Source organism: Oncorhynchus gorbuscha, linkage group LG09 (genome assembly GCF_021184085.1).
Source record: "Oncorhynchus gorbuscha isolate QuinsamMale2020 ecotype Even-year linkage group LG09, OgorEven_v1.0, whole genome shotgun sequence".
In the NCBI taxonomy this organism is placed as follows: domain Eukaryota; kingdom Metazoa; phylum Chordata; class Actinopteri; order Salmoniformes; family Salmonidae; genus Oncorhynchus; species Oncorhynchus gorbuscha.
This window is the reverse complement of record NC_060181.1, coordinates 10,437,763-10,446,604: the sequence shown is the minus strand read 5'-3', so window position 1 is coordinate 10,446,604 and position 8,842 is coordinate 10,437,763. Positions and strand designations below refer to the sequence as shown.

General features: G+C 43.4%; 1 non-coding gene across 1 annotated transcript; it reads left to right on the top strand.

The window, feature by feature from the left end:
* Positions 1-5,646: 5,646 nt before the first annotated feature.
* trnap-agg lies at positions 5,647-5,718 on the top strand. The gene has a single exon. It is a non-coding gene; the product is annotated as a tRNA-Pro (tRNA).
* Positions 5,719-8,842: the final 3,124 nt, after the last annotated feature.

The window sequence follows — 8,842 nt, the reverse complement described above, 5'->3', positions numbered from 1 at the left end:
TCTATGTCAGCTACGGCCTGTGCCTTCCCGAAGCGACCTGCAGTCTGTGGTCGCGTCTCCAGTCGTTCCTCTCTACTGACGAGAGGATTTCAGTTTTCCTGTTTTGTATTTACCGGAGATAATATCCAGGATTATCGTTTTTGTTAACAACTGGAATAAAGACTCTGTTTCTGTTAAGTCGCTTTTGGGTCCTCATTCACCAGCATAACAGAATGGGTTGTCACTTAGGCTACATAGCCATTAGTTATTAACTATTGGTGGAAGATAATGGTTAGAACATTGAGTCAGTAACTTAATGGTTGCTGGATCAAATCCCTGAGCTGACAAGGTAAAAATCTGTTGTTCTGCCCCTGAACAAGGCAGTTAACCCACTGTTCCCCTGAAAAAGGTAGTTAACCCACTGTTCCCCTGAACAAGGCAGTTAACCCACTGTTCCCCTGAACAAGGCAGTTAACCCACTGTTCCCCTGAACAAGGCAGTTAACCCCCTGTTCCCCAGTAGACTGAATTTGTAAATAAGAATTTGTTCTTAAATGACTTGCCTAGATAAATAAAGTTTTTTTTTTTTTTTAAACATTTTTTACATTTTACTACAGTGGACTATCTAAGGGTCACACAGAGTGTTTATTTTTTAAATTGTTATTTTATTGAATATCCGAAACATACAATATACTTGCAGTGAAGCCGCTCAACAACTACATCACACCAGTCATCCAACAACTACATCACACCAGTCATCTAACAACTACATCACACCAGTCATCTAACAACTACACCACACCAGTCATCTAACAACTACACCACACCAGTCATTCAACAACTACACCACACCAGTCATCTAACAACTACACCACACCAGTCATTCAACAACTACATCACACCAGTCATCCAACAACTACATCACACCAGTCATTCAACAACTACACCACACCAGTCATCTAACAACTACACCACACCAGTCATCCAACAACTACACCATACCAGTCATCCAACAACTACACCACACCAGTCATCTAACAACTACACCACACCAGTCATCCAACAACTACACCATACCAGTCATCCAACAACTACATCACACCAGTCATCCACCAACTACACCATACCAGTCATCTAACAACTACACCACACCAGTCATCCAACAACTACACCATACCAGTCATCCAACAACTACATCACACCAGTCATCCACCAACTACACCATACCAGTCATCCAACAACTACACCATACCAGTCATCCAACAACTACACCACACCAGTCATCCAACAACTACACCATACCAGTCATCCAACAACTACACCACACCAGTCATCCGACAGACTCCCATCCAACAACTACATCACATCAGTCATCCGACAGACTCCCGTTCAACAACTACACCACACCAGTCATCCGACAGACTCATATTCAGAGCGACACACAGAAGCATCCAGGGTCAATGCCCTGCTCAAGGGCACGTTGACAGATCTCCCACCTGGCCAAAAAAGTGAACTCGAACCCTCCAAGATCCCCCAACAGTTCCCCAATAACTGTCCCTCAACCATTTGAGACACCTCCAACAGCCCCCCAAGAAGAAAAAAATAAATGAAAAAGTCAGAAGTTTATATACACCTTAGCCAAATACATTCAAACTCAGTTTTTCACAATTCCTGACATTTAATCCTAGTAAATATTCCCTGTTTTAGGTGAGTTAGGATCACCACTATATTTTAAGAATGTGAAATGTCAGAATAATAGTAGAGAGAATGATTTATTTCAGCTTTTATTTCTTTCATCACATTCCCAGTGGGACAGAAGTTGTGTGTGATTGTGATTGACCTTTAGCCATGTCTTCAAGCATTTTGTGAAAGTGTGATATGTGGTGCAGTTATGTGTGTCTGATGGCAGTGTATTCCAGACATGGGAAGCTCTCACAGAGAAAACGGATTTACTAAAGATGCTTTTCCTTAAGGAAACTATACAGTCACCTCTCATGGCAGACCTTGTTGATCTGCTGCCATATGTTTGGGTTTTCTGTTTAACAAATATACTGATTGGAGGGGGAGCCAGGCCATTTAGGATCTTGAATACAAGACATGCGTCGGTGTATTGCACAAGATTTTCCCAGCTCAGGAGCTCATGCTTTCTGAGGATGTAACAGTGATGATGGCTATTGGGCTTCCTATCAAGCACTTTGAGAGCCTGTTTGTAGACAGACTGAATAGGTCTTAATGTTGTACAGCAAGCTTGGGCCCAACTAGTCAAACAGTATGTTAAGTGGGGGAGAATCATTTGAAGTACAGTTTTGCTACCTTTGTAGTCAAACAATCTCGTATAAATCAGAAATTAGCTAGGTTGAATTTGGTTATTTGAATGACCTTTTTCACATGCTTTTTAAAAGAGAGGTTGGAATCAAGTATGATGCCAAGGTACTTAAAATCAGATACCACCTGGAGCTTCTCCCCTGACACATAGACATCTGGCTCAGTAGCATCTGTTGCTCTCTTTGTGAAGAACATGCAAATGGACCAGTGTTTTTCCAGCACGAGTGTTACAGTTGATTTGCTGATAGAATTTAGATAGCCGTGTTCTCAAATTTGCTTTGTTAAAATCCCCAGCTAAAATAAATGCAGCATCAGGATACATGGTTTCCAGTTTGCATAAAGTCCAGTGAAGTTCCTTGAGGGCCGTCGTGGTATCAGCTTGAGGGGGGATATACACGGCTGTGACAACTTCCACAGCATATTCAGAGAGAGCCATGATTCCATTGAACAGAGTATGTTACAATCCCTGATGTCTCTCTGGAAAGCAACCCTTGCCCTGATTTCACCAACCTTGTTATCTCGGGACTGGATATTAGTGAGTAATATACTCAGAAGAGGTGGGTGGTGTGCGTGCCTCCAAAGTCTGACCAGAAGACTGCTCTGTCTCCCTCCAGTGGCATGAATTTTGGGTCGGCCTCTTGAATCAGTTCAAATGCCCCGGGTGGTGCGGACAAAGGATCCCCTTTGGGAAAGTCATATTCCTGGTTAATTAACATCACTCTGATATTCTGACATTAAGAAGTTGTCTCTTATGGGTTTTGAACCCCAGACCTCTTGCACCCTAAGCAAGAATAATACCCCTAGACCAACAAGCCTGATACTTGTACTTTTTACTTGTGAATATAGTGCTGCTAGTGTGAGACAACATACTCTGAACGTCACCAGGGGATATGGTGCTGCTAGTAGGAGACAATATACTCTGAACAGCACCAGGGGATATGGTGCTGCTAGTAGGAGACAACATACTCTGAACGTCACCAGGGGATATGGTGCTGCTAGTGTGAGACAACATACTCTGAGTGTTACTTGGGGATATGGTGCTGCTAGTGTGAGACAACATACTCTGAACGTTACCAGGGGATATGGTGCTGCTAGTAGGAGACAACATACTCTGAACGTCACCAGGGGATATGGTGCTGCTAGTAGAAGACAACATACTCTGAGTGTTACTTGGGGATATGGTGCTGCTAGTAGAAGACAACATACTCTGAACGTCACCAGGGGATATGGTGCTGCTAGTAGAAGACAACATACTCTGAGTGTTACTTGGGGATATGGTGCTGCTAGTAGAAGACAACATACTCTGAACGTCACCAGGGGATATGGTGCTGCTAGTGTGAGACAACATACTCTGAGTGTTACTTGGGGATATGGTGCTGCTAGTGTGAGACAACATACTCTGAACGTTACCAGGGGATATGGTGCTGCTAGTAGAAGACAACATACTCTGAGTGTTACTTGGGGATATGGTGCTGCTAGTAGGAGACAACATACTCTGAACGTCACCAGGGGATATGGTGCTGCTAGTAGGAGACAACATACTCTGAACGTTACCAGGGGATATGGTGCTGCTAGTGTGAGACAACATACTCTGAGTGTTACTTGGGGATATGGTGCTGCTAGTAGAAGACAACATACTCTGAACGTCACCAGGGGATATGGTGCTGCTAGTGTGAGACAACATACTCTGAGTGTTACTTGGGGATATGGTGCTGCTAGTAGGAGACAACATACTCTGAACGTCACCAGGGGATATGGTGCTGCTAGTAGGAGACTAGTAGGAGCCAGTAGGAGTAGGAGCCAGACATCATTTAAATTAAATTAAATACATTTTTTGACAGAGTTTAAACAAAGTTAACATACATTATATACAACTGGATAGAGTAATAGAATTAGAAGATATACAAATGTACAGTGGGTATACGCTTGATACAGTGAGCGTACGGTGTATACACAGTGGGTATACAGTTGAGTTATAGTGAGTATATGGTTGAGTTATAGTGGGTATACAGTTGATATACAGTGGCTATACAGTTGATATACAGTGGGTATACAGTTGATATACAGTGGGTATACAGTTGAGTTATAGTGGGTATATGGTTGATACAGTGAGCGTACGGTGTATACACAGTGAGTATACAGTTGAGTTATAGTGGATATACAGTTGATATACAGTGGATATACAGTTGAGTTATAGTGGATATACAGTTGAGTTATAGTGGATATACAGTTGAGTTATAGTGGGTATACAGTTGAGTTATAGTGGGTATACGGTTGAGTTATAGTGGGTATACGGTTGATATACAGTGGGTATACAGTTGATATACAGGGGGTATATGGTTGAGTTATAGTGGGTATATGGTTGTGTTATAGTGGGTATACAGTTGAGTTATAGCGGGTATACGGTTGATATACAGTGGGTATACAGTTGATATACAGGGGATGTACATATTTACGGTATCAGTATGAATATATCTAAATACAGAGAGATGGACAGAGTGCAATAAAGTATAGTGAAGTTATTTTGTGTGCAGTTCAGAGATGGCGTGATGTGGTGTGCAGCACAGAGTGCATAGTCCTTCAGTCTGAATGGGTCAGATTTCCTGTTGGTGAGGGGCCACAGGCCAGGGGAAGAAACTTTTCAGGTGGTGGGAGGCTTTGGTCAAATGATTGCTGATCAGAATTTCTACGTGGTTTTCCATTGTGACAGTGACACATTAAAAGACGGGGTCGTCCGGAATTAGAACCCGGGTCCTCTCGCAACCTAAGCGAGAATCATACCCCTAGACCAACGAGACACATTCTGTTATAACACATCGTATCATCCATTTTAACTCCAGTGTTACGGATGTTGGGGTAGAATACCTATAGTTGGCAGAACTAATGCTCTCATGGTTGTCATTAGTTACCACAGCCCAAAAGTCGAAATGGTCCATGACGTAAAATGTTTTGGTCGTCATTTAAGGTTAGGGTTCGCCACAAGGTGAGCAGTGTAGTTAAGGTTAGGGTTCAAATCAGATTTGCAGAAGAACATTTTTAGAAATAGGCGGGGTTTAGACATAATGATGACTTTGTGGCGCTTCCTCTCACATGCTGATCGAGCGCTCTTCCCTTTGTGTTAATTAATTCCCCAGTTGATTGCAAATTAACGACCAGGTCTCGTCTCCCTATAGTGCAATCCTGATCTACAGATTTGAGTGGCCATTGTCCAAACGCCCCAAAATCGACAGCAGTACCTCTCAGCACCACCAGAAGACAGTGCAGTACCAGTAAAGAATCAAAGTTTTCATTACATGCGTGGCATTTAAGTGATTTTCAAAATCTCAGTGTCGTTTTACAGACAGGCTCGTTGGTCTAGGGGTATGATTCTCGCTTAGGGTGCGAGAGGTCCCGGGTTCAAATCCCGGACGAGCCCTTCTTTTCGACTAGGCCAACCTTAATTGAAAAAATGAAAAGCTTACTCTGTGCCTGTCTGTTCTGTGGGCCTTTCTAGACAATTGGTACAAGGAGTTGTAATATTACTGGTGGTTAAACTCTTGCATTTATTTATCCTTTATTGATACCAGTTATCATACTGAAATGAGAGGGGCCAGGATTGTGAGCAATCAAACATTTGTTTCAAACTATGAACAATACCTAACACATTTAATCAAACCCAGCAATCTGATTTACCGGATAAGTAAAACACAATAACAGAATTCTTCCTCTGCTGTCTAAGTTTTAATTCCTGCTCTCAGAACCATATTTACAGTCATGAAACAAAACAAATTGTGGAATTCAGGTGAACTTTGTTTGTATAGGAGGAAGGAGGTTGCTTTGACTCCTCCACAAAATCCAGAAGGTAGTTGTGATTGAACAGCACCTGGAAAGTAGAGAGGAGGAGCAGTAGTGTTCAACAGGACACTGGCAGCCATAGACAGAGATGTCTGGCTCTGTTTCATTCTCCACACTCCATTGAAAAGGCCTTTCAGTCCAGGATTGGGCTTAATCTGTGACCGAAACCAAGGCAATAAACCTACCCCAGTGGTGTAGCACAGTTTCACGGGGCCCTGCAAGGTCCAAGCAAGGCACCCCCCACTTTAAAACATGTTCTTCTTCCATGGGCCCCCTCACTTTAAAACATGTTCTTCTTCCATGCCCCCCCCCACTTTAAAACATGTTCTTCTTCCATGGCCCCCTCCCAACTTTAAAACATTTTCTTCTTCCATGGGGCCCCCCACTTTAAAACATGTTCTTCTTCCATGGGCCCCCCCACTTTAAAACATGTTCTTCTTCCATGCCCCCCCCGCCCCCCCACTTTAAAACATGTTCTTCTTCCATGTGCCCCCCCACCGCCCCCCTCCACTTTAAAACATGTTCTTCTTCCATGGCCCCCCCACTTTAAAACATGTTCTTCTTCCATGGCCCCCTACTTTAAACATGTTCTTCTTCCATGGGGCAGAGAGAAAAATGTGCCATATTATAGCTAATATTATCATAGCCACGGGAAGTACCACCTGACAGGTGTAGCATATCAAGAAGCTGATTAAAAAGCATGATCATTACACAGGTGAACCTTGTGCTGGGGACAATAAAAGGCGACTCTTAAAATGTACAGTTCTGTCACACAACCCAATGCTACAGATGTCTCTAGTTTTAAGGGAGCGTGAGCAACTGGCATTCTGACTGCAGGAATGTCCACCAGAGCTGTTGTCTGAGACCAGCCACTCGGACAGCTGTTGAAACTGTGGGTTTTCACAACCGGAGATTTTCGGCACAAACTTTCAGAAATGTCTCAGGGAAGCTCATCTGCATGTCCTTGTCGTCCTCACCAGGGTCTTGACCTGATTGCAGTTGGGCATCATAACCAACTTCAGTGGGCAAATGCTCATCTTTGATGGCTGCTAGCTAGCAGGCTGTAGAAGTGTGCTCTTCACAGATTAATACCAGTTTCAAGTGTACCGGGCAGATGGTAGACAGCGTGTATGGCGTCGTGTGGGCGAGCGGTTTGCTGATGTCAACGTTGTGAACAGAGTGCCCCATGGTGGTGGTGGGATTATGGTATGGGCAGACATAACACAACGAACACAATTGCATTTAAATATGGCAATTTGAATGCACAGAGATACCGTGACGAGATCCCGAGGCCCATTGTCGTACCATTCATCCACCACCATCACCTCATGTTTCAGCATGATAATGCACTGCCCCATGTCCCAAAGATCTGTACACAAATTCCTGGAATCTGAAAATGTCCCAGGTCTTCCATAGCCTGCATACTAACCAGACATGTCACCCATTGAGCATGTTTGGGATGCTCTGGATCGATGTGTACGACAGCGTGTCCCAGTTCTCACCAATATCAAGCAAATTCGCACACCCATTGAAGAGGAGTGGGAGAACATTCCACATCAGACCACAATCAACAGCCTGATCAACTCTATGTGAAGAAGATGTGTCACGCTGCATGAGGAAAATGGTGGTCACACCAGATACTGAATGGTTTTCTGATCCACGCCCCTACATTTTTAAGGTATCTGTGACCAACAGATGCACATCTGTATCCGTACTCCCAGTCAGGGCCTAATGAATGTATTTAAAAATGACTGATTTCCTTTATATGAACTGTAACTCAGTAAAATCTTTGAAATTGTTGCATGTTGCTTTTATATTTTTGAGATCAGTGTATAATAATGTTAAGTGTACATTAAAAAATAAGTCTGGGAGAGAAAGCAACCGAAATAAAAGTTGCGTGTGCTTACAATTTCAGCATCTTAGCTGTATGACATTGGATCTCTCCCAGTCTTTTTTTCACATATAGGCCATTTAAAAGTCTTCCCACCGACACTCAGGCCTTCATAGCCCATCGTCTGGGGCGCAGTCCAAAATAAATGTCTAAATCAAAGCAATATCCATGTTGTTCTTGTTCAGTTGTCAGTTTGTTACTAAAACAAATAGATCATGGCTACCCAATGAATGTGTCATGTTTTGTCATATATTGTCATGTCTTGTCCTTGTGCTTCCCCTTCTGTTCGTTTCCCCTGCTGGTCTTATTAGGTTCTTTCCCTCTTTCTATCCCTCTCTCTCCCCTCCCTCTCTCCCTCTCTCGCTCTCTCTCTCTCTATCGTTCCGTTCCTGCTCCCAGCTGTTCCTCATTCTCCTAACTACCTCATTTACTCTTTCACACCTGTCCCCTATTTTGCCCTCTGATTAGAGTCCCTATTTCTCCCTCTGTTTTCCGCTTCTGTCCTTGTCGGATCATTGTTTGATGTTTGCTGTTCTGTGTGCTTGTTCCTGTCGTGTTTCTGCCTTCTTCAGATGCTGCGTGTGAGCAGGTGTCTATGTCAGCTACGGCCTGTGCCTTCCCGAAGCGACCTGCAGTCTGTGGTCGCGTCTCCAGTCGTTCCTCTGACGAGAGGATTTCAGTTTTCCTGTTTTGTATTTACCGGAGATAATATCCAGGATTATCGTTTTTTTGTTAACAACTGGAATAAAGACTCTGTTTCTGTTAAGTCGCTTTTGGGTCCTCATTCACCAGCATAACAGAATGGGTTGTCACT